The sequence below is a fragment of the Oryctolagus cuniculus genome, chromosome 4 (genome assembly GCF_964237555.1).
Source record: "Oryctolagus cuniculus chromosome 4, mOryCun1.1, whole genome shotgun sequence".
In the NCBI taxonomy this organism is placed as follows: domain Eukaryota; kingdom Metazoa; phylum Chordata; class Mammalia; order Lagomorpha; family Leporidae; genus Oryctolagus; species Oryctolagus cuniculus.
The window spans coordinates 90319410-90343357 of record NC_091435.1 but is presented as its reverse complement, the minus strand read 5'-3'; the positions used below and the strand labels follow the sequence as shown (position 1 = coordinate 90343357).

The 23948-nt window shown below is 41.7% G+C and overlaps 1 protein-coding gene and 1 long non-coding RNA gene across 2 annotated transcripts in view; one reads left to right on the top strand and one right to left on the bottom strand.

Moving 5' to 3' along the window:
* TPRG1 (tumor protein p63 regulated 1) overlaps positions 1-23948 on the top strand; it is a 156734-nt gene that overhangs the window by 114418 nt on the left and 18368 nt on the right. The gene's annotated exons all lie outside the window — the stretch shown is intronic.
* LOC127482914 (uncharacterized) lies at positions 10899-22791 on the bottom strand. The gene is made up of 3 exons (XR_007908833.2): positions 21605-22791; positions 16537-16638; positions 10899-16033 (listed from the first exon to the last, which is right to left on the bottom strand). It is a non-coding gene; the product is annotated as an uncharacterized lncRNA (long non-coding RNA).

The window sequence follows — 23948 nt, the reverse complement described above, 5'->3', positions numbered from 1 at the left end:
TCTTCTGTCTGCCTAGAAAGCTGATCCCCAGTAGTGCATGGAACAATCTCTTGTTTTGTTTATATCTCCATTCAAATGTTACCTTACAAGAACCCTGTTTTTGTTTTTGTGTTTTTTTTTTTTTAAAAAAAAAAAACAGAATAGTAATTTTGTCACATTAAGTCTTTTGGTTTACCCTGGTTTATTTTTCTCAATACCACATCTTTCTCCACATCTTATGTATTTGTTTCCTCCTTGTGTTCATGAATTAGAAGGTGAGCTCCGTGAGAGCAAGCACTTGTGCTTCACAGGGCATCCCCAAGTGTCTAGAATGGTATAAGCCCAGAGTGGGAGCTCAGTAAGTATTTGCTGAGTGCAGATAAGTAAGTCCTCGTTTATTCCATGTCACCTCCAATTCCCAGACTTTGGGAGCAGATGCTTCTACCAAGCAGGAGCAGGCGGATTCTCCTATCCAGGTGTTTGTAGTTGGAACTGAGGCACACCAGTTGAGAATGAAGAATTAAGGCTGGAAGGAGGCTTTTGGAAGATGGAACCTCACAGTTACAGGCCAGCTGCACACATGTGGAAACAGAGGAATGTTTCTAATTTGTTGTCAAAGAGAAAACCATGGTGCAGCTGTGCAGAGGTTTTAGTCATTAGACACCCCGAAGCCTGGGATTGTGAGAGACGGAAAGGCTGTCTGGGTTCCAGGTCAGCTTTCTCCTTTCTGTTGTCTGCTATGTATGAAGCAAGGCTACATTTCTCTATGCGCTTTTGGGAGCTGTCTCATTATGAACTCCCCAATTTCACCGAGGTCAGTTGGAGTGGGCTAGTTGTAAGGATTGCATATAGTTGCTAGGACAAACAGTGCCTTAAATCTCAGGACTGACAACCAGCGATGGCTCACGGGCCAGCAGGGCTTCAGTCTGCTTTAGTCTTTCCATTGTACTCACTTTGCCTAAGGACCACGGCTTCCATACTTGTCACTGCTTGGTTGTAAGACGGTGCTGTACCTCCTGGTCCCACTTGTGCATTTCGGACGGAAGATCAGACAGCAGGAAGAGGCAGAGAGTTCTCCTGTTTAGGTTTTGTCTTTTTCGTTTTGGGGATAAAGTCTCCCTCAGGGAATTCTGCTTATAGTTTGTTGTCCATCCAGTATCTCATGGCCATCTCTAGGCAGAGCAATCAAGTACTTTGGCTTTTTCAGATTCCCATATGAGGTTAGCAAAGGAGAAGGAGCTGGTGAACACAGTATCATTATTTCTATTGAAGATACTGAGTTGATACTTGTATTTCCCAGAAAAATTCACCAGACTTTTGTAATGACTGCTTAAAATATCAGCATTTTCAACAAGAGGTACACTCTTTTTTTTTTTTTTTGACAGGCAGAGTGGACAGTGAGAGAGAGAGACAGAGAGAGAAAGGTCTTCCTTTGCCGTTGGTTCACCCTCCAATGGCCGCCGCTGCGGCCGGCGCACCGCGCTGATCCGATGGCAGGAGCCAGGAGCCAGGTGCTTTTCCTGGTCTCCCATGGGGTGCAGGGCCCAAGCACCTGGGCCATCCTCCACTGCACTCCCTGGCCACAGCAGAGAGCTGGCCTGGAAGAGGGGCAACCGGGACAGAATCCGGCGCCCCGACCAGGACTAGAACCCGGTGTGCCAGCGCCGCAAGGTGGAGGATTAGCCTATTGAGCCACTGCGCCGGCCTAAGAGGTACACTCTTTAAGCAGAACTCACATGTTTATCTTTCCACATTTGTCCTGAAATTTAAGGTGTAAATTTTAAAGAAAACTAATTTTAGATTGGAATCTGGGAAAAGACTAAAAGAACTGAGTCTAAATTGATAAAATTGACTTTATCTCTCAACTATAGAATTACAGAAATTAGCATTTTTATATAGAAAGAGAAAGAAAAATGAGAATGATGTGGGCCTGTGTGTATCTATGTGTGTGCAAACTTCTGAACTTTGGCTAAATGATAAAACTAGTTTCCATAATGTTTCAGTTTAGATCAACAATGTAGTTGCTTCTCTTTTCAAAACTGAGTAACATATTGTATGTAAGAAGCAGATGATGCCATGGTGATAAACTGAGAAAGCAAAGCTTATATGTTCTGTATAGTTATTTCTGAAATCTGTAGTGAGATTGCAGTAGGAAGTAAAACAAAGCTCTAAAGGTCAACATACATTTTTCAGGAGAAAAGGAATGAATAATATAGTACACAGCATGATTAAGAAAAATTATATACTGCTAGCCATATAATTTGGGGATGATTTGCTTACTTTTTAGAAGGGTAAAATTCAATCAGTCTCATACTCATAAAAATCCCTAATAACAGATTCAGTTTTGTAAAGTAACTTGGGGTTTGCAGTGCATTTCTCTTCTTCTCTTCAATGTCTCCTTTACTCCTCCATCTCAGTTGGGTCAGAGGTCCTCTAAGGCCAAATCCTGGGTAAACAGTATCCTTTTGAGCCTACTTGCTGTTTCAAAAACTCGAAACAAATTTCATTATCATGCAGGAGCAAATTAACCTTTACAAATGCAGTGGGCTTCAGGGAAAAAGGAATTACTCATCTGTTACTGCATCCATCCTCAGGTCACTGATTTGTCCCTAATACTATGAGTTTTGAAAGTAAGCAGTTTACGACAGTATTGCAAAAGACCGCAGCTTGTTATAAGCTGGTGGAGTTTAAGGGTACATGTATCTGTATGCAAACTCTTTCCCCTACTTTTTATGGAAGCGTTTATGGAAAATTTTATCCTCTGTCACTCACCAACATGTTGTGTATGACATAAGTCTAAAAGAGTGAACACCTAGGCTGACAAAAACTGATTGGACCTTTAACAAGTCTGGGGGCTGAGTGATGGGGAACACACCGCACCTGCGTTTCTTCCCCTTGGCTGTCTCCACCTGTATGCCCACAGGCATCTCAAACCCAACTCATCATCTTCCCCCATCTCTTGCTTCCCCAACAAACCTGTGTCTCACGTAGTCCTTTATTTATGAGGACAGCCTCATTATCTTACCAATTATCCAGACTTGAAAACTCAGTCGCTCAGTTGTCTTTGAGGTCTTCCTCTCACTCCTCCCCCATCTAATCAGGTTGTCAAATTCTGTCAAGTCTATCTTTGCCTCATGCCTCCTTTCTATTCTTGTTATCATGACTTTAGGTCTTTGTTACCTCTCACTGCAATGATTATGATGGTTTCCTGACTGTGCTGCTATGTAGTGGTTATGAGCTTGGATTCTCAAGTCAGGCTACACTGATTCCAGTTTAGATTCAGCAATTTTTTCAATCTTTGTAAAACTGCTCGCTTGCTCGCTCACTGTCTCTCTCTCTCTCTCTCTCTCCCTCCCTCTCTTTCCTTGGTTTCATCACCTGTAAAATGGGAGTAGTAATAGATTGTACTTCATAGGATTGTAGATTGTAGTTGAGATTATTTTATCTAACTTGTCTATAACAGCACTAAATAAACATTACCTACTATGAGATTATTAGAGCGTGTTATCACCATCACCAGCAATCTGCAAAATCATTCAATTTAACACTATCATATTATCTCATAAACACCACTCTGATCAACTCATGTCTATGATCGAAATTTTGCCACTGATGCCCCAGTATCTACATATGCTTTATAAACTATATTACAAGGAAATCTCAGGTGACAGAGTTGTGATAGCAACTATGAGAAGTCAGAAACATCCTGTAACTCTCTGAAGTGTGAATTTTAATGAGTGTTAAAAATTTATATTTTAGACTATTATTTTTATGTTAAAATCAGCCAATGTAAGTGAAATGCAGTAGGAAGCATAATTATATTAATAATGTTATGAATTAAATGATAAAATAGAGATTGTACACATTTATGACAAGTGACCTTGGCCCTGTGGGAGGCACCAAGTGGGAATATTCTAGTGACAAAATGTAAGAAGCATATGTTCTACTTCACAGCTTTACACTAAGGCCTTTGTGACATGGTCTAAACATACTTTCCTAGTGTGTCTAGCCCTGTGTTTCATTTGTATAATTCATAACCTTATGGAATCAAATACTTTGATGTTTCCCATATATGTTTTATCTTGCCTCTGCCAGTGAAATGAACTCATGTGCTTTCTTCCTTTCCCTGTCCTAAACAACACATCCATCTCCCCACTCACACATGCTCTGTGTCTATATTCATGCGTGTCTTAAAGCCCAAGTCTTGTTGATGAATTAGTAGAGTGTGACAGAGTTAAGAGATCTGGACAACGACTTGCAGGTTTCTTTCACTGAGCACCTAAATGTAGAAAGCTTTGTCTTAAACTCCATAGGGATAAATAGAGCACATAGATAAACTTGCATCAACAAAATCAGCGAAGAAGTTTTTGATCTTCTGTGGAAGGAGTAATATTTTGTGAAGGGAAAAGACTGTATAGTTTCTCGACAGAGAAGCTTGGTTGTGTTTATTGAAGACAAGAGTAGGTATAGAAGAGTTTTGGGATGAGGCCATTTTGGAAGACCATTATAAATGTCTTTTGGATTATACAGAATAAGGTTAAGGTAGGCAGGCCATTCTCAAAACAGTCAGTTATAAGTCAGACATTGGGGTTTTTGAAGAGGTAACTAGAGGGGAAGTTTTCTAAGAATATGTGACTGAATACTGATACAGTTGTTGTTTTGTTAGAACAAAACAAAATAACTGCAGCAAGAAAACCTACTTAGACCCATTACTAAACCCAGACCTGACTTCTACAAATTCTGTGACCTGAGGGGAATTACCTTTCTAGATTATAGCTCCAACAGAAATAATAATTAATCTGGGAATCAAATGAAGCAATCTGTTCATATATAAAAGCACTTTGTAAATTTTAATAGAGTTTCTTTATCAGTGAGAAGGAGAATATAGTATACTTCTTCACAGAGTTATTCTGAGAAATAAACGCGAAAGTATTCAAAGCATTTACAAGGTACTTGAAAATACGGTGCCCAGAGGCTAGTGTTGTGGTATAGGCATTTAAGCCAGTGCCTGCAATGCCTGCATCCTGTAGAAGTGCTAGTTCAAGTCCTGGCTTCTATTCTTCTGATCCAGCTCCCCACTAAGGCTCCTGGGAAAGCAGTGGAGTATGGCCCAACTACTTGGGCCCCTAAAACCCACATAGAAAACATAAATGGAGTTCCAGGCCCCAGGCGTCAGCTTGGCTATTGTGGCCATTTGGGGGAGTGAACAAGAGGATGGAAGATTGATATCTCTCTCTCTCTCTCTCTTTCTCTCCCTCCCTCCCCCTCTCTCTGTCATTTAAATAAATAAATAAATCTTTAAAAAATATGGTGCCCAAAGGAATAAGTATGAGGGGATTAAAAAAGTTTGTAAAATATAGAATTAAATGATAAGGTTATCTGTGTGTAAAAACTTGAAATTGTATATACAAGAAGTCTTTAAATTTTTGTGAAAAATTTGTATTATAAAAAGTATGCATGTATTTCAAAATAAGTTGCAACAAAATAAGCTTATTTTTTAATCCCATTTCTCCACAAATTTTAAAGTACCCTCATATTAGAGACGACTATTATCATTGTTATAATAATTATTCATGTTCCTCAACAATAAAAGGGCATGATATCATTAGGGTAGCATTTGGATTATTGTTTTAACACCAACTTAAAATTTAGGGCTACATATGGGTAGAATCATTTTCCCCTTGGAAAATTCTGCACCTTAGAAGCTATGGCCTTAATTATTACTGATTTTAATTATCATCTTTTGTTTGCATAGTTCTTTGTCATTTCAAAGGACTTTGGCAAATGTTCATCCCATTAGCTCATAAGAACAACCCTGATTATTAAACAAGGCAAGAGAAATAATCACCAACCAGGAAATGGGTAAACTGAAGCTGGGGACCTTGTTTTCTGGCCATTCTCACACAGGAAGCCTGGGATTCTTATGGAGGGCTCCTCTCAGAGCTCCTATTGCACAGCTCCTCAGAGCTGTGGCCAGACTTCTGCTTACCGCTAGCTGTCATTTCAAGGGACCTCCTGAAGGCCAGGCACTCAAAGAACACAAATACTTTCTGATTCTCTAGATGGCAGGCCGTGGGACTTGGGGACTGCCTCTTGAACTCATTCCTTTAAAAAATGTGAAAACATCTTCCATGTTCTTTCCTTATGATTTTTTCTACAATAAGAACTTGTAATCTGTTTTAGGGGCCAGCACTGTGGCACACTAGGTTAATCCTCCGCCTGCAGCGCCAACATTCTATATGGGTGTCAGTTCTAGTCCCAGTTGCTCCTCTTCCAGTCCAGCTCTCTGCTGTGGCCTGGGAAGGCAGTGGAGGATGGCCCAGGTGCTTGGGCCCTGCACCCGCATGGGAGACCAGGAGGAAGCACCTGGCTCCTGGCTTTGTAGTTCCGGCTGTTGCGGCCATTTTCTCCCTGTCTCTCTCACTCACTGTCTGTAACTCTACCTGTCAAATAAATAAATAAAAGTCTTTAAAAAAAAAGAACTTGTAATCTGTTTTAAAACTTTTACAGCATCTATGTAGGAACTCTAAAAAAGACCATTAAAATGTTGGCAATTACAGGGTTTACATAGAACAGTAAGAGTGATTGCCTCTGGTTGGTGAGATTATATATAATTTTCCCTTTTTTAATTTTGCCTTATCTGTACTTTCTACCAATTTTTTTCCTCCCATTACATTTTATGTAAAAATAGTGATTATATTAGGTTAGTGACAGTACCATACTGTCACTAGCACGTATTTTCTCCACTTACTACCTGGGGAACATTGGAAAACTTCTTTGCCTCCCTGACTTTCAATTTTCTTATCTATGAAGTGGAAATAATAATAATAGTACACAGTTTGTAGAATTATGGGGAGGTAGCAAGAAATCATTGAATGTACAGATCCTAGGATATGATAGGTGCTCAGTTAGCATACCCATGGGTCTACCAGTATTCATATCTCTTTGTTCTTAGCTTTAGGCCAGGGGAAAAAAATCAGCAGTGGTTTTAAATTCTGTATGGGAAGAACCATAGAAATTTGTAAATCATGTAAGCAAAATCTTTAATCGAGCCGTTATTCCAAATCTCAGTTCTTCCTTATGTGTTGTTTGATGACCAGCTCTAACAAGATTTTATAACTAAATGCTACATGATAGCAGGCAGAAAAGCATGGTCAGATTCTCCCAAAAGGAAGGCCAGGGAGCACTGTCTACAAAGATGGCCGTGGAGGTGAGGAGCAGGTAAGAGGCCTCTGCAGTTTCCGGGACAGGGCAGAAGGTGGACGTTTCAGGGTCCTGCTGGGTGCTTGTTTTGGCCCTTCCTCAGCTCGCACTGCTTAGTAGGAAGCTGCAGTCTCTCTGTTTGGGAGCTTAGGCTCCGTTTAGGCAGCTCTCTAATTGGTTTATGTCATTCATCAGGAATTTCTTTTCTTTAAAGTTGGTGACTCGATGCCAGATTGTGGGGAGGGATTTCGTACCACCCATATCTGTTTTGTTGCTCCTCCAGTTAGAAAGCAGGTGATGCAGAGGCTCCTCTGGCAGTGTCCTTAGCTTGGCTCCCAATTTCAACAGAGTTGGAGGCCTGGGCTGGTTGGCTGGGAGGCCCTCACCGCCCACCCCAACCTTGGCAAATCAGGAACAGCACTGGTGCACCCAGCTGAAGGGGCTAGACACTCTGTGTCTCCTGGGTTCAATTGAAGCCTTCCTGATTGGGCTCTGGAATAGCTAAACAGCTCTCTCATTGCTCTGGAGGTTTGGCAGAAGGAAGGTGGGGGCAAGTGTGGAAGGAAAGCAAGCAGAAAGCATCAGAAGAGGATTTGCTACAGATTCCTCAAACTCAGCAGGTTCAGGAATAAAGTCATCTCCCCCCTCAAACCTGTGCTAACTGCCCTAGTCATGGGCACCACTGTCTTATCACTCACGAATGAATAGAACCTCAGAATCATGGAATAGAAGGGTACATGATGTGATTTTCCAAAGAGACAATCAATTAAAGATTGAGACCCTATTATTGGGGCTGGCGCTGTGGCACAGAAGGTTAATCCTCTGCCTGCTGCGACGGCATCCCATAGCCCAGCAGCCAATTCCAGTCCTGGCTGCTCCTCTTCCAATCCAGCTCTCTGCTATGGCCTGGGAAAGTAGAAGATGGCCCAAGCACTTGGGCCCCTGCACCCACATGGGAGACAGGAAGAAGCTCCTGGCTCCTGGCTTCAGATAGAAGATGGCCCAGGTGCTTGGGCACCTGCACCCGCGTGGGATACAGGAAGAAGTTTCTGGCTCCTGGCTTCAGATCTGCATAGCTCTGGTCATTGTGGCTGTTTGGGGAGTGAACCAGTGGATAGAAGACCTTTCTCTCTGTCTCTCCCTCTCAATGTCTGTAACTCTACCTCTCAAATAAATAAATAAAAATCTTTAAAAAAAAAAAGGACCCTATTATCTTTTACTTTGAAGTCAACCTTTCTCTTTCTTTTCATTGTAACTGCTATATTCCAGGTCTTCACAGTTTTTCTGCTTCCAACTGTTCTCTACTACTCTGTACTCTCCCAAATCCATCCTGTCTCTCAAGTTGTGATCATTCAATCTACGGGAAACAAAGCCATGTTCGGGATGGGCATTTCGACAAGCAGTTGAGATACTGGTTAAGGCACCTGTGTCCCATATCAGAGTACCTGAGTTTGAGATTCAGCTCTGTTGGCTCAAGCTTCCTGCTAATGCACACTTTAGGAGGCCGCCGCAGTGGCCCATGTGGTTGGGCCCTTGCCACACACATCAGAGACCTGCGTTGAGATACCAGATACTGGCTTTGGCTCAGGCCAGTCTTAGCTATTGTGGGCATTCAGAGAGTGAATCAGATGGGAGCTCTCTCTGCTTGTCTATATCTTTTCTCTCTGCCCCGCAAATACATACATACATATCATGGTCAAGTTCACATTTCTTCCTTTATTGAAAGCTTTCCTTAGTCCCCTATTGATAGAGAACAATACTTTACAGAATAAGCATACACTGCTTAGACTAGATTTCAAAATCTATTATTGACTGCAATCTACTTGTCCAACCTTCTGGATGAATTCTTCCCCCGCGGATACCAAGTTTAAGTCAACTAGAACATTTAACATAACTTCCTCCTGGTATACCACTAGATTTTTATGCCTGTAGGGACTGGAGATTTTGAAGACTGAAATTGAAGATTCTATGGAATGATAAAAGTGAAGAAGATTTGGAAATACATATTTAGAAAATATTTTGCCTCAACAGTGATATGTAATATCCTATAAAGGGTATAATATTACACAGGAGACATATAAAATTTATGCTTGGGTCCCACTTTGCTTCTTGGGTATAAGAGAATGTGGTAGGGTAAAGAATGATGAAACAAGTTTATTTACATACTCTATGTTCTACAAGATTTTTTGTGGAAGTTTCTCTGGAAAAACAGAACGGGTCTTCAAACTTTCATAGAAAATGTGTATAAAATATTATGCATAGATTTCATTTTCTTTTGCATCCATATCTACTTATTTTTATTTCATTTTCCTATAAGCTTTTTTTGAAGTGCCTTTATAGTGTCAATCTCATCTGTCCCTTTTAGAGAGATGGCAAACCTGTATTATGGGTGGGGGGGAATACATAAGCTTTGCATCAAATAGACCAAAAATAATACGTTAGCAATTTTGAGTAGGCTCTTTGAACTCCAATTTACTCAAAGACAGAGAAAACAGTATCTGTTTGCAAATTACTACAAGATATATAGATAATGAATGTAAAGTGGCTGATTAATAAATATCACCTCTGTGCCTTGTCATACAAGGACATTACTACCATAGGAAGTGTGCTGTGTGTAAGCTGTATACTTACAGGCAGAATATGAATGCCCATTTTCATATGCCAAACATTTAGAATCACACACAGAAAGCCAGGGGGAATATCATCGTTATTCTTTTTTTCTTTTTAAACTTTTATTTAATAAATACAATTTCCAAAGTACAACTTTTGGATTATAGCGGTTTTTCCCCCATAACCACCCTCCCACCTGCAAACCATCCCATCTCCTACTCCCTCTCCCATCCCATTCTTTGAAGCAGAAGGAATCTGTTAATAAGATTTGTAGGTTAGCCGGCGCCGCGGCTCACTAGGCTAATCCTCCACCTGTGGTGCCGGCACACGGGGTTCTAGTCCTGATCGGGGCACCGGATTCTGTCCCAGTTGCTCCTCTTCCAGTCCAGCTCTCTGCTGTGGCCCAGGAGGGCAGTGGAGGATGGCCAAGTCCTTGGGCCCTGTACCCGTGTGGGAGACCAGGAGAGGCACCTGGCTCCTGCCTTCAGATCAGCGCAGTGCGCTGGCTGCAGTGGCCATTGAGGGGTGAAACAATGGAAGAGGAAGACCTTTCTCTCTGTCTCTCTCTCTCACTGTCCACTATGCCTGTCAAAAAAAAAAAAAAAAAAATTTGAAGGGTAAGAGTGATACTCATTGGGCCAGCACTGTGGTACAGTGTTTTGTTTTGTTTTTAAGATTTATTTATTTGAAAGTCAGAGTTACACAGAGAGAGAAGGAGAGGCCACCGGTTCACTCCCCAGTTGGCTGCAACGGCCAGAGCTGTGCCTGTCTGAAGCCAGGAGCCAGGAGCCAGGAGCTTCCTCTGTGTCTTCCCATGCAGGTACAGCAGGGGCCCAAGGACTTGGGCCATCTTCCACTACTTTCCTAAGCCATAGCCGAGAGCTGGACTGGAAGTGGAGCAGCCAGCACTTGAACCAGCGCTCATATGGGATGCCAGCACTGTAGGTGGTAGTTTTATTTACCCTCTAAGCCACGAGGCTGGCATGTAGTAGGTTAATCTTATGCCTGCTATACCAGCATTTCATTTGGGCGCTGGTTCTAGTCCCGGCTGTTCCTCTTCCAATCCAGCTCTCTGCTATGGCCTGGGAAAGCAGTAGAAGATGGCCTGAGTGCTTGGGCCTCTGCATCCATGTGGGAGACCCGGAGGAAGTTCCTGGTTCCTGGCTTCGGGTGGATGCAGCTCTGGCCTTTGCAGGCATTTGGGGAGTGAAGACCTTTCTGTCTGTCTCTCCCTCTCACTGTCTGTAACTCTACCTCTCAAATAATTAAAATCTTTTTTTTTTTTTTAAAAAAAAGAGTGACACTCATTATTCACTCTGCCTAGGGTGAGATGTAGAAAAACTCCAACACTTTCCCATATGTCCTTCTATTAGCAGTAACTTTTGCCTAGTGTTTCAATACCCACTTCTTATTAAATTTTGATTTTCCAATGAAATTGTCACTTCTTTAGTGATTAACTAACTCTGAAGACTCACAAGGAGTCTCCCCATCTGTAATACAGACTTTGCTTCTTGTGGTTTTCTCCTCCTGTCTTAGAACACATATCTTCCTAGTAGACTGTGAGCACCCTGAATGCAGAAAAATTTCCTTTTTCATCTCCAATGAACACTGCCTATGGAAGATCTTTTTTTTAACATAAAATTCCACTCAGCATACATTTGAATGAATGAATGGATGATATTGTTGCTAAATAATAACTCTAAGCCTTTAAATAAGAATTCATTTTTGCATAGTATTCAGAACTTTAGTCAACATAAACTCTGTTACCCACTACTCAGATTGCAAAAGAGAGCTTGCAAAGGAGCGCTTGGTTTATTTCCCATTTAGACTATTATGAAGACGCCTCTTTGATATTCTAAGACTCATTTCTTCTTTGCTGTCTGTAGGGAATATATGTGTGGATGTGGTTGAAGAAGTCTTCATTTGTACCCAAATACCTTTAATTTAAATGATCAGAAGTTAGTTCCCAGTGGTACATGTTGCTATACTGGTCATGAAGCAGGATTAAGAAAAGGTCATGCTCAAATTTTCTCTTTGGCTCTTAATAGTCTCTATTTACATTGTAAATAGAATTAATTTGCTAGACTCTAAATGTTCTCCTACTAAATTATGTTGTGAAAAGGGGATTTATTTTATTTCATTTTTAAAAGATGCATTTTTTAAAACACATGAGCCATTTCTTAAACTTTGACCAGGATAGATTTTTAAAAACTCATTTGGGGTTTTATCTCCCTTAATTTAAGAACTATGTGGAGGCACACTTGCTGATGAGCTGGCAACTCAGTGCCTGTCTTACTAAGATATTACACATGCAATTCCTCTTGCGTTTGCCTTGAGCATTTAGCCTAAATAAGTCATTGGGAGGGTTTGTTTGTTCTACCTTTAGTTTTTGATCAAAAGCTTCTTTATGAAAGATCAGGTGCCAAATGTGGAATTTAACTATGAGCTATATTTTCCTTGCTTAATTTCTCCAAATCTCAGTTTGAAAATCAACTCTTCATGATATAGTTTAGCAGCAGTAGGTGTGACAAAGACTTAAAACTTTTTCCTGCAGTTCCTATTTTACATCCTTTGTTGTATAATCCATTATATTTGATAGTATTTTTTAAAAAGACATTTGAAAATGTGTTTGATGGTGAACACGAAGTGTGTTGGCAGTGTCTTAATTCACCAGCACAGCTAGTGTTGTTGTTGGCTGGCTTAGCACACATGCAGCCTCTAAAAGGAAGGGGGAGGTCGTCATGGCATACTCCACAATGACTGGATCGCTGTTAGAGTATTGTTTTCCTTTCTTGGCCACATACTTTAATAAGGACTTCAGAAAACTAGAACATGTTCAGAAGAGGGGAACCTGGCTGGAGAAGGGATTTGAACCTTGTCAATTGAGGAGTGGTTGAAGGAAGTAGGTATTTGTTGTAGTTGTTGTTGCTTTTTAAAATAAAGCAGGGTACATACCCAGATATTCAAATGCATACCATGCATATAGAAGGACTAACTATAAGACAAATATTGATACCATTTTAAATACTTAAATAATCTTCAAGCAAACCTCAGTGTGCTTTAATAATGAAACAAATTTTATTTGATAATTTTACTGTAGATTAGGGAAGTTGTATGAATTAAAGCCTTTGAATTTTGCCTGAAACAGTAATTCAGTGCTAGAAACCTGTCCTGTGTAGATTCTAAGTTTACAATCAGGTAACAACCATCATGCCTTTCATTAGTCAACCAAGACCTATGCCTGGGCCCACACTTCAGACAGCCCTTCTTTGATCATTTTCTAATTGTGCTCATCCCTATAGTGTGAGGAACTAGCCCTCAGTGACCAAGTGGTTCGTTGACCCAGCACCCACACTACTCCCTTGCCAGCTACTTGTTCTTAGAACTGGTAGCAGGAGGAACTTGTTAGAAGTATAAAGTCCAGAGCCACCAGTTCTACTCCAGACTGACTGAATCAGAATTTATGCAAGGGCCAGGGTGAATCGAATGCACTTTAATGCTTATCAAGCATTGTTCCATACCATGCTGAATACCTGACATCCTGAAGTTCCCTGTCCAAATGGCCCTGCCCCTGTTTTCAGGGCTTGTATGAGCTTCTTCAATGAGTCTGTCCCTCCAAGAGCTTACTGAGTTGCTGATGCACATATACTGGGCCTGAGGGGTGACAGGTGATCATCTGTGGAGTGGATCTCTGGATGGAATGTAGAAATATGGTTGATTGTTCTCACTCATGTATTCAAAGTCTGCCACGCTGAGATAAAAGCTACTAGGATTGGGCAAGAAAGGAAGGATCGCAGCATTTATTGATGCTGTTGCTCTGGGCCTGGGTTGGAGACGCAAAACTCTGTGACAAAGAGAAATCACCAATAAAGGCAAAATCATAAAATTCCAAACCCATGTATATGCAAAGCAATACTTTTGCCACATGAAGATAAATTAAAAAACAAGAACAACTTGAGAAAAAAAAAAAAGTAAACTTTATCTTACTTACCCCAAAGCAAATAAAAACTGTGGAATGTAGGTGAATCAGTTCTATTTCAGGAAATGTATGAAATTTCCTGACTTTGTACATAGTTTGGTATTTCACATCACTTTCCTTCTTCAGCCTTCCCCTACACCCTCCCAATTTCTGATTTGGCAGGTTTTGGTCAGAGCAAAAGAAGCTACCAGGAGTGCAAAAGAATTCAGAAATTCCTTTTCTGCTGACTTGCTTTTCCGAGTTGTGCTTGTGCATTTTAAATCTACTCTAGTGGTTCCAGGCATTCCACACACAGCCCTACAATGGTCTGCTCAATTCGGTTAAAGGGATGTCTGTAATGTCATGGAGGAATATGAGCACTGAGATCTAAGCCCACATCTGCATCCTCTGAACTCCGCAACTTCTTTTATTGCAGCAGTGTACCTACATGAAGCATGGCCTTTTTGTTGTGTGAATTTTACCTCTGCTATTTAGAAGATAAGCCATGGGGCATCTGAATCTCACAGAATCATTTCAATGACTCCCATTGACCAATAGCAGGAGGAAAAAGGTTAATTGTGGACTGTATTTGCATGTAGAACTTAGAGAAGGACATTTTTGCTTTGTCTATATAACTTGTGGTATGAAAGATCATCAATAAACTAAAGGAAAAAATAAAATAGTGCATCACATATAATTCCTTGAAATTTCTATTTCAAACTCCTCCAACGTGAGGAGAGTGAACATCTTTTTAGCCTCAAGAGCATGATCCATAGGAAAGTGTTGGGAGAGAAAACTTGGATTCTTGATTTGTCTCAGAACCATCTCTACAAACCACCTTTCTACACAATCCTGGCTGTTTCCACCAGGGCCATGGGGAGCTGGGCCAGAGTTTGTGGAGCTCTGGTTCTAATTGCCTGTGTACGTATTCCAGGCCTTCTACCCTGACTCTCTCTTGAGCGGAAATGGGAACAGATGAGAGTCAGAAAAATGCTTTTCTCAGAAGAGGCTTTTTTTTTTTTTTTTTTAAACCAAGGTACTCTGTACATGTTGAAACTTGGTTATTTGGGGCACTCAAAAGTTACTTCCTTTTACAAGGGGAGACACAAGCATACACAAATCAGAGGCTCTTGTGATTTGCCAAATGTTTCAATTCATAATAGAGGGAGTTGCCTCCAAATGTGTCCTTCATGGTGTGGCATTTTTCTTGGTAGCTTTGCAAGACTTACCTTCTCTCTCCACCTGGCAACCTCTTGGCATAGAAAGCTTCCCCGTAGATGGGCATGCCAGCATCTGTAGCAAAATGCTTTCGCAACAGAGTCAGAGACAAGCTACCTGCAAAGATACAGCCACTTCCTTCCTGGGCATTTCTCTAACATGATTTCATGTAGATCTCAATATTAATAAAGGATCTCTCCCATTCCCCTTTAAACAGGGAACACTTCAAACTGATTTTTAAACTTTGCATTCAGAACATAGACTCATAAAAAAGCAACAGCAACTAGATTGCTCTAGTCTAAGGATTGAGCACTTATATTTTGCTTTGAATTGTGTATTTTTATAGAAATCAATCCTAAGTCTACTCATTTCAAACTGTTGGCTATGTACTACAAAATGGCGTCATGAGAACAGTCGACATGATGTGGGCATGGGCCTTGTCTTGACCAACTTACCATTCCTTTGATGATAGAAAATAAGTATTTAGAATAATTTCACACTGATGATATTAATGCAAATGGGAACCCAGGTTCGGTGTGTGGAATTGTTTGGTGGGAGCCATGAAGAGTTGTGGTTCTGAGTTTTGGGAGTGTGCGCTAGAATTGTACTTGGCAGGCCTGAAGTTGCAGGCTGATGAAGTGTTTCTCAGATGGCTTGGCAACTGGAAGCTCTTTGGGTTTCTGAGCTGGTTGAATCAGCCACATGGAGAGAAGTAGAGGGACGACTGGTTTAAGGAAAGATAAACCAACTATGAAATGGGGACTCTGAATTGTCTTTCCATCTGTTTACCCGGAAAATGAATGACCAATTGGTACAAATGCTTCCTTTCATCGTGGTCCTATATAGATGTAGGAGACATGGAATTATGAGGGGATGTGGAATCAAAGAGGCCTACATTTTAGAGTCGGCTTCATTACTTACTGCTTGATGGCTTTGGATCTCAGGTTTCTCATCTGTGAAATGGACATTACATATCTCTCTATCCCTCTCGTGAGCTTGTAGTAGGATTCAGGATATTGAGCGCAGAAGAACCAAAACACTGCTGGACACTTCCTAGTCCTTGCTCTGAGAAGGGATGACAGTACATTAAACATGAAGGTTATGCTTTTCATGTAAAACATACATGCCCCTCACAGCAAAACTTTTCCCAAGAAGACAGAAGTGATCCCATAGTTCTACCAATAGTGTGAGTATTCTAGAATGTTTGTTTCAATCTTTTTATGTGATTCCCACTTAGGGTTAGTGCCAGGGTAATGGACTGGAAAGGAAGCGGGATTAATGTTGTGCTTCTTTAAGTTTTTATTCTTCCTGTTGCCAAACTTGCCTTTCTTTTTGCAAAGAGAACTGGAGCTGGACCAGATAAGCTCTGGATCCCTGCATCTGACTTTTTTCTTCCTTCAGTGCAGACATAGCCCTGGTCCACACCTGTGCTCTGAGCACTGCAAGGAGTGGGCAACCTGCACCAGCAATGCCCACTATATGCCCCCTTTGCTAACCAGCACTGAGATCTTCGTAACTTGCAAATGCAGCTCAGGGCTCTGGACTGGGAGGCTGGGTCAGCGTCCTACCTTTGGATCAGAAATATCCATGTGTGAATTCCAGCTCTCTACAGCTCTTTGTCTCCAGGTATTTCACATTTCCTTTCTTAATTTTCAGGTGACAACAATTTCCTGAGGAACAATGTGATTGATGAGAAATGTAATGGATGAGAATAACAATGTAATGGTTAAGAAAATGTTTTGTATGCTTGATGGCACTGTCCAACTAGCAAATGTTGAATGTACCAAGCATAGTTAGGCACTTTACATTTTAATTACATTTAATCTGCATGGCATATTTTTTTTAAAAGTGTCACAATCCCCATTTAACAGAAGAGAAAATTGAGATGTGGTAGCATTGAGAAACATACTAATACAGTTAAGTAACAACCACAATTAAATATGTTTAAGATAAAGATGATATTTCATTTGCTGTTTCTCTTTTTGTTTTCTGCTCCTGTCATCACCATCACTACTATCCACCTTCTCCCATCCAAGTACAAACCAGGCCCGACCCTGCTTGGCTTCTGAGATCAGATGAGATCAGGCATGTTCAGGGTGGTAGGGCCATAGACTACTCTCCACCTTCGATTCTGTTCTTTTTCTTGTTTGCCTTTAGTCTTGTCCTTTTTTTTAAAAAAAAAAAATTTTGACAGGCAGAGTGGACAGAGAGAGAGAGAAAGAGAGAGAAAGGTCTTCCTTTTGCCCTTGGTTTACCCTCCAATGGCTGCCGGGGCCGGCGCGCTGCGGCCGGCACACCGTGCTGATCCGAAGCCAGGAGCCAGGTGCTTCCTCCTGGTCTACCACTTGAGAGTGCAGGGCCCAAGCACTTGGGCCATCCTCCACTGCACTCTCGGGCCACAGCAGAGAGCTGGCCTGGAAGAGAGGTAACCGGGACAGAATCCGGCGCCCCAACTGGGACTAGAACCCGGTGTGCCGGCGCCGCTAGGTGGAGGATTAGCCTAGTGAGCTGCAGCGCCTGCTAGTCTTCTTATTGACACTAAGCAGGAGGTTGACAGAGAGCCAGACTCAGTCTTATTCGTGGCCTGGGGCCCAAGGAGGGCAGCTGGGAGAGCCAGGCCTCCCACTCCTCCCAGGCCTCTGTAGTTTTGAGTTTGGTAGTCAGAGAAAAAGTCCTTCAGTTCAAAACCACTCCCGACTGCTGCTCCAGGGATTCCCACCTGCTTCCAAGTTAGGGTTAGGCTACTCCAGGTCATTCATTCATTGCCCTGTTAAATCACAACAATAAATTCCACTAATTTCTGTAGACTTCTGACTTGTCTACCTCCACTCTGCCAGCTCAAAAGTAACCCAGCTGGGGGCCGGCACTGTGGTGCAGTAGGTTAATTCTCTGCCTGCAGCACCAGCAGTCCATATAGGTACCAGTTCTAGTCCCAGCTGCTCCTCTTCCAACCCAGCTCTCTGCTGTGGCCTGAGCAAGCAGTAGAAGTTGGCCCAAGTGCTTGGGCCCCTGCTGCCATGTGGGAGACCCGGAAGAAGCTCTTGGCCCCTGGCTTTGGATAGGCGTGGCTCTGGCCTTTGCAGGCATTTGGAGAGTGAACCAGCAGAAGGAAGACCTCTCCCTGTGTCTTTTCCTCTCACTGTCTGTAACTCTACCTCTCAAATAAATAAATAAAATCTTTATTAAATAAAGTAACCCAGATGGAAACAAATGCAGTTATCATGAAAATACAATTCATGAAACATGGCACAAACAAAAATTATCTTATTGGGCCTTTGCTGCTGTTGTTTCTTCTTTTGTGTACTCAATGCTATTCTTTTCCAATCATATTCTCAGCTTGTCAAAATCTTCATATCCATCAAACTCCAGCTAAGAGGGCACCTTCTGTTTATAAAGCCACTAGAGTCCCATGAGTTCCCTTGGGGCTTGTTATGTTTCTATCCAGATTCGTTCACAGTGCAACTTCTACGAAGTTGAAGGTCAGTAAACAATTTTATTTCTTTTTATTTTGTAATTTATCTAGGAAGGAGAGAAAGAGAGAGCAAGAGAGAGCACGAGCTCACTTGCTGCTTTTCAATCTTCAAATGCCTGCCATAACCTTAACTGGGACAGGCCAAATCCAGGAGCTGGGACTCAAGCCAAGTCTCCCATATGGGCTGCAGGGACCCTACCCCTTTAGCCATTACCTGCTGCCTCTCAAAGTCTGTACTGGCAGGAAGCTGGAATTGGGAGTTGGAGCTGGGACTCAAAATCAGGCACTTCCAAATAGGATGCAGGCAACTTAACTACTAGGCCAAACGGCTGCTCCCACTTCGGGTTTACCCAGAGCTGTTTCTCTGGGTTCTCCGAAAGGAGGGTATCAGGGATTTACTTAGAATGTTGCCACTGCAGTAATTGTTAAATGCTTTGGGAGTTACACCCTCAAAGATTTAGTGAAGGGATCAGAACAGGAGGTTCCTTTTCCCAAATGTGACAAAGCCCGTGTCTGCCAGGAATGACAGTAGTAATGACAGCATTTCATGTCATGCCCATCAGAGCAGAGAAGGCTATCCCTTTTTAATCCTGGGATCACATTTATTCTATTCCGTCAGTCATAGATTCCAATGAGCCATTTAGATGCTCGTGACTAAAAGAACCATAAAGTTTCTCCAAAGATTATTTATCATTGTCTTCACTGGATTAACTGTCCATTTACATAATGTCTGAAAAACCAAAGCTTTTACCAGAAAAATGGATGCATTTCCATCATAGGAAACAGCCTGAGAAAGAGGACCTTTTGTTTATTTGACCTCAACCCTTATGGTAATACATGCCCAGTTTCTCTGTTTGGAAAAAGCAAATCACAACAGCAGCCAGCGCTGGGAATGCTGATAGTATCCTGATGGTGATGGAAGGGTGCTGGCATAAGAACTAATAAACTTAGCAATCAAGAATCTTTTAGAGCTGTGGGCAAATAGTCTTACTCTTCATATATATCAGCTAGCTTTCCATAAAGGGAAGTATTCAAGTATAAGAAAGCACTAAAATGTGCTTGGATAGTAATTTGAATAATATGCTAGACTTTAGTCTCTGTTTTGGTGAAATTAAGGGGGTCAGTGATAAAGGATATAAGTGATGAGTAATAAATCTCTTCCAGGTCTTAAAATATGAGGTTTGTGATAGCTTATAATAAATAGTAAAATATATAGTTCTTTTTAGTAAAATCTACTTAAAGAAATAAATATGCAAATTTAAAAATGACTTCTGGGTCCAGCGCTGTGGCATAGCAGGTAAAGCTACTGCCTGCAGTGCCGGTATCCATATGGGTACCGGTTTGCGTCCCTGCTGCTCCACTTCCAATCCAGCTCTCTGCTATGCCCTGGGAAAGCAGTAGAGAATGGCCCAATTCCTGGGCCCCTGCACCCGCATGGGAGACCCGGAGGATGCTCTTGGCTCTTGGCTTCGGATTGGCACAGCTCTGGCCATTGCAGCCAATAGAGGAGTGAACCAGCAGATGGAATACCTCTCTCTCTCCCTCTCTCTCTGCCTCTCCTCTCCCTGTATAACTCTAACTTTCAAAAAAATAAATAAATAATCTTTAAGAAATGACTTCTACTCAAATAATCCACCCCTGTGGCTTCTGTGAAAACAAAGAACAAAACGAACTAAAAACCTCCTGTGTGTTATTTAACCGAAACCCAAAGCAGGTAATCCTCCTGTCTGGTGGTCAGAAGTGTTAGTTTGAAGAAGTTAGATCATCTTCTAAAGAACCCTATTACTCTAGAAGTAGGAAAATGGAGGCCCAGCAATGTACCTATATCTAAGTCACAAAAGTGCTAGGATGGGATCCTGGTTTTATTGTCTACCAGTCCAGCAATCTTCATACTGGAAGACATCTCATTCTAAAAATGGGATAATATGGCATTGAAATTCACACACTAGCTTGGTCTAGGAATTCATGCTCTTATCCATCTTCATTAAAGAAGGATGCATTATGGTTACAATGAACCTGGTATTGTCAGTGCCCATGTTTCACTGTAAGCGCTTTCTGTGCACACACAAGCACATCCGTCACTGTGTTGTGAAGTCTCAGGTTGGGTCTTTGTTCTGGACCTAAGTCTTCCTCCCCTCACTCACAAGCATGAGCACCTGTAGGGCAAACTCAACAAACACTTCTGAAACAGATGACCATCTGCTTTAAGCACCTGCAGGCCAAGAGGTTTCATAGTCTTTTCTGAGAAGCCTTTTCCAATTATTTTCTCTCACTTCCTCTGTTTTTATTTAACCCTAAGTCTTTCCTAATCCAGGCTAAGATAATTTCCTCTCCTTCTAAGAATTTCTCATATTCAGTAAGTTATCCATTGGCTTTTCATCTAGTGAGTATAACAAATTATTTGGGCCTTGCTGGGAACAGAAAAGTATCCTAGAGATGACCTAGTTTGAAACGTCTGGCTTTCTAGATAGACCTGTAGAGCCCACAGAGAAGAAGTGAAGTGTTTAAATTATCCAGCAAGTTAGTGACTTTTGAACCCATGTCTCCCAATCTCCACTGAAGGTTCTTACCCCCTGGCACACAGCACGCATGAATCTGTCCTGTGAACACTATGGATCCATTCTACTTCATCATTAACTCACCCTTCAAGTAATAGAATCCACAGGGTCTCTTATTACCCATGCCAGTAAATGGTTAATCTCACTGAGCCCAAGGCCCTGGAAACTTCTGGGAGGGAGCCAGGTGAGCAAAGAGAGAAGATAAAGGCAGCACCTGCCCGATGGGTTTGGAACAGCCTGGGGACATGAGAGAATGTAAACACATTCTGCAAATCTTATTGTCTGACTCTGTGCCAGCCTCTTTTGGGTTCTTGTCCAGGAAAATATTTCGTCTGAGGTCATTCAATGAGCAAAGGAGCATTGAATACCCTCCAGGGTGCCAACTCTGTCCCTGCTTTTGTCCAGAATAAATAAGCAAGGGACTAGCGTTTCATGGGGGGTAGAAGGCTGGCCTTTCAACAATACAGGCTGTAAGGAAGGGGAAAAAGGAGACAGTTAAGAAAATACCTGGTGTTGTTCTGCACTGCGCTCTCCTCCTCCCCTCACGCTCTCCTCCCCACCTCCCCAACCCCAGTGGCCTCCCTCTGTTTGCTCACCCATACTTACAAGCACACGCCCTGGGTTTAGAGCAAGAGTGAATGTCTGTGCTTCCTCATAAATCTCTGCGTGGTGCCTCGAGCTATGTTTTTAATTCTGTGGTGGAGCTTTGAGCTGTGAGAGGAGTGGAAAGGAGGGGCGGCTGAGAGGCAACCATGGAGGCTGCCGTTCCTCCTGCTGGAGCCCATGTGCTCCTTCGGCTCTGCCAACAGGGAGTTGAAAGCTCTGCAGAGAACACTCCCAATGCAGGTTAGCAGGAGAGTGTGGCCCGGGGAAGGAAGCTGGCTGTGTTGTCCCAGGTCAAAGGCTGCTTGGCTTCTCTGCACAAAGAAGAACCGACGGGAAGAGCAAATTCACCCAGACTGTTGGACCAGCTAGCAGCTAAAATTGTCTTCAAGGAAGGGGTCCCTCCAGAAGAAATAATATCTGGTCTTAAAAAACCTTATCATCCACAAAAGTTTTCCTCCACTCCACTGGGAGCAACTTTGTGCATTGTTCAAACACATTTATTTTTCACAATCAGATCTTTAGCCACTTGAATAGCGTCTTCTGTAGCGGCCTCATCTTTTCAGCATGTCTTTACTGTTCTGGTGTGGAAGGCAAACCTTCTATGGGTCTGCTATGATGACTTAATGTAGTAATTACTTGGGCCTTCCATCCTGCCAACTACTGTGTTTGAGTAGAATTCTGAGTCTGAGTCACTGCGAACAACATGCAATTAACATAACTGAACCAACAACTGTGATCTTTGAAAATGCTGATCCTCGGTTATAAATACATGCATCTATAAAATTTTTAAAATGCTCATTGGCCTCTAAGAGGTCTCCTAACTTACATAGTCTATGATCCTAAACTCCTGTTATAAATCTCCTTCCACCATATCCTTATGGAGTCCTTCCTCTGATTCTGCCTCTTTCTCAGTGGCTTTGAACTTTAACTGAAGAATACATTACTTTTCTTGCTTCCACACTGGAAGTGGGAGCTAGATACAGCTGGTTTCTTTGAGGACAGAGTGCAGGAATAAATCACGATGCCACAGAGGCTCCTCTGCTTGTGTGAAGAGAACTGCAATTTTCTCTCTGTAGCAGGTTGAGGTACGGGAAAGTGGTGTCTGTCAAGTTGGTTCAGAGGTCATCAGGTCATGGACTTCCGGAATTCAGGGACTGATTGTCCTCCATTTCTCTGCCTCCAATAATACCCTGCACAGAGAATGTGTGATGTAAATGGTGGAATTGAAGAAAGGGAACCCGGGAGTGTTTTGGGATGCCACCTCTGAAGGGATTGAAAAGATGATTTTTTAACTCATTACAAAAACTAATTAAGGAGCTATGCTTATTCAGTCTGAAGAAAAGAGAACTAAGGGCTGATTTGAACTATCTGAATGGAAATCTCATTGATGAACTTAAAGTAGGAAATCATTCATCTAAAAATACTGATGGAAAACAGAGGCTGGACACAGGTGTATCCTGGGACTCAGAATCAGATGGAAAGAGAGGGATCAACAGCTGAAGACAAGCAAAGACTCTCCTAGAATTTCCTTTGTGCTACAGTTTGCTTCTCTGTTTGATCTTTGTCCAAGGATCATGCCATTTCCCCTTCCCCTTTTTAATTCTTTCACCAGTGGTTCTTGGTAATCTCATAAAGTCTGGTCATATTCTGTATCTAATTTCCTGTACCTACTTCTATGTCTACCAAAGTAGATAAAAAGTTCCTATATAACTTAATTAAAAGTATCAAATCACTGGCAGTATAGTAGGCATTATAGTATATAGTAGACTCTAACTATTATATTGTTGGTTGGGCAGTGCTTTATAGCACACATGCATTCTCCTCTCGGTCTTCATGGAGTTGTTGCAACCTAAACATTAGAAAGTTGATGTGAAATGCCCAAAGACACAGAGCTAGTGCCAGTCATGGGTAACACCCAGATATGGTTTCAGAAAGAAAGTTGCCAATTTTTTCCTTGTTTATTAATTTTGTGTTAGCATTTCTGACTTAGCACTGTATCCCCATTTGATTAACACTGTAACTCCATGAGAAAAATCCAGTCCTTTTATCCTGACCATGTAACTTGTTTATAGTTTCCCACTTAGCTGTCAATCCTACTTTATATTATAGTATCTCATAATTGCTAATTTGAGTCTATATATAAATCCAGTCATTTTGAGAGAGAGAGATTCTGTTTTTGATGTTTACCAGGGATTCTTGGGTAAGTATTTTGTTCATAATTAATGGCAGACTTCTTAGGATAATTCTTTTAACTTTGTTTCTATGGGAAATAAGACTACATGTGTGCTAGAAGAACTTTAATGTCAAACATTTTGGTAACAGTAACCCAGAATGAGGAAAAGAT